Genomic DNA, 2,507 nt, shown 5'->3' on the forward strand with positions numbered 1-2,507 from the left:
GGGAAACTGCACAAATTATTTCTCAGGAAAGCGCAGAAGAGCTCCATTTCTTCATATGCTATTTCGAAAACCCTTTGGCTCTAGTACAAGATATGGAGGACTCAGAAAGTCATTTGGACTCCTCGCCATTCAATTTCTGTGTTTACCGATCACTGGACGATCGGCACACACGCGGAAAAGCTAGGGTTATCATTTAACCTCCAATGTAGACGCTGTGGAGACCTCTCAGAAACGGAGACTGTTGAGCACTTTGTCCGGGTTTGGCACCTAGACGACTAAGATCACTGGGCGCTCCTCTCTTCGATAGCCTTGGGCAGTGCGTCAACCTAAATTCAATCAATCTTCTCCATTATATCAACACCTCTGGTTGGCTGTAGATATCTGCCTGTTGGCGGTCTCATAATGGTATCAAAACGGCGCTTTAGAGATACTTGAGGAGTGCCAGGTGCACTTCAACCATTTTACCTACCTACCTACCTACTGGCGGGACATTGTCTCACTCTATATCACGCAGATAACACTATGGACTCTTGTGGTCTATTTGAGATATATTCGGATCAGCCTTATATACCTAAGCTAAGGCTACGCACAGAATTCTATTGAAAACCCATAAACGAAAAGCTTAGTAAATAAAAACAATAACTTTCCTTACCAAAAAATTGTCCTAACAACACAAAACGCGAGTCCGTAAATGATGAGTGTACACTTTTGACACTCGCTTTACTACGTATTACCGAAAATAAGTACCGTTAGAAATGATGACGACACATTGTAGGTGATCATTTTTTGTCGCTAGCATGACCAATAACTGCTATAGTAAATAACGCAGACGACGTGTTCGAATTTGGACTGATCTTACCGTTAGAATTGCACTGACAAATAGTATTTAAGGGGACAGATACCTGTAAACGGCTATATTTTTCCTGATTTTCATTAAAATTATTTAAAATTAAGAAGTCAATTTTTTTTTTTTTTTAAATTGGCATACAGTTTATTTATACATTAAAAAAATATAAAAAAACTTTTTTTTTTATTTTAATCATTTAAAATGGCGGATGTACACTGTATTCTTCCAGGAAGGTCGCAGCGGGGTTCTCAATCGGCGGGCATTGCAGCATCGGCGTCAGTGGCCTGAATTCAAAAAACCAAACATTTTTTTGTTTATTAATGTCATAATTTCTATATGAATTAACAATAAATCGAAAAAATTCGCGTAAGAAAATGCTTAAAAAAAAAACTTAATTTTGGGGCGAACTTTTCTATTACTTTTGCTTCGAAAAAATTATTTTTTCGAAAAATTTTCGAATTGTAAATTCACATAAAAAGTAATATCATAAAAAAGATGTGTGCAAAATTTCAGGGAGATCGGTCAATAACTTTTCGAGTTATCGTGTACGCCAATTCGAAAAATAAAGTTTTCAGAAAAACGCGTCTAAAGTTTGAATGCATGAAAATTCCTCTTTCAGCGCTCGAACGCAAAGAAAAGAGTCGTCACGGTTGACGATCGATAATATAAGAAATACGTAAATTTACGTTCTATAAATGTTTTGAATATTCTTAATGGATTATATTAACAGTTTATGAAAAAAAAATTTTTTTTTCGAAATTTTACAGTATCTGTCCCCTTAAAAATAAGGGGATAGTAGGAATATGACACCTAGTGTATGCAATATAGACTCATTTATTATTAAATATAAATTTGTTTAATATAACTGAAAACATAAAAATCATTACCTTTTTTAGTTCGCTTTCGTTTTGATCTTAACTCCTTACACCCTCCTCCACACTGATGTCTGTATGTAAATAAAAATCTTCGTTTTTCAAAAACCACCAAAAACAAACAAGAAACCAAAAATTCCCGCCATTCGCACAAATGCCACACATCAGTGGCGGGCAGTCGGTTGGTCCTCTGCATGCAGCCAACATTTTGAATGACCTAATGGATATAAAAAATGAGCTTTACTTGCATTTACGCAAACTTGTTGATGGGTGCTTAAGTTCCACGCACATAAATTAGCCACATGGCAGACATGTTGCATGCTGCGCAAACTCTCGAACAAGGCTAAATATTCAACATTGCAACGGGTGAGCCGGCGAGAACGACTGAACGGCCAAGCGAACGTCCGGTTTGCTCCAATAACCAGCCACCACTGAGCGCTAAGCGCCAAGCGCCGCACAGCCATCAGCTGCTTGTATGTGTGTGTGTGTCTGTAGCTGCAGTGTGGGAATGCGGGGGTATTCATTTACCACAACTTTGCACTGCATAATTTTTACTAACCCGCCACCCGTCTGCTTAACTGATATGTTGATATGGAAACGCTGTCTGTCCATCTATTTGTCTGCTGCGTGCTCAGCTGCATTTGAGTCTGCATTTGTCTCTGTTGGCTCGATGACTGCGCTGCCCATTGACCTCTTTGCTCCACACGCTTCCATTGGCGTTTCGGCGTTCGCTGATTTGAATGTGATGCACGTATGGACTCGTAAGCACACGCACACACGCCAATACA

The 2,507-nt window shown here is 38.9% G+C and overlaps 1 long non-coding RNA gene across 1 annotated transcript; it reads right to left on the bottom strand.

Annotated features, from left to right (window-relative positions):
• Positions 1-1,056: 1,056 nt before the first annotated feature.
• Positions 1,057-2,242, bottom strand: LOC128856312 (uncharacterized). The gene is made up of 3 exons (XR_008453831.1): positions 2,009-2,242; positions 1,735-1,936; positions 1,057-1,131 (listed from the first exon to the last, which is right to left on the bottom strand). It is a non-coding gene; the product is annotated as an uncharacterized LOC128856312 (long non-coding RNA).
• Between the last annotated feature and the right edge of the window lie 265 nt (positions 2,243-2,507).

Source organism: Anastrepha ludens, chromosome 3 (genome assembly GCF_028408465.1).
Source record: "Anastrepha ludens isolate Willacy chromosome 3, idAnaLude1.1, whole genome shotgun sequence".
Lineage (NCBI taxonomy): Eukaryota > Metazoa > Arthropoda > Insecta > Diptera > Tephritidae > Anastrepha > Anastrepha ludens.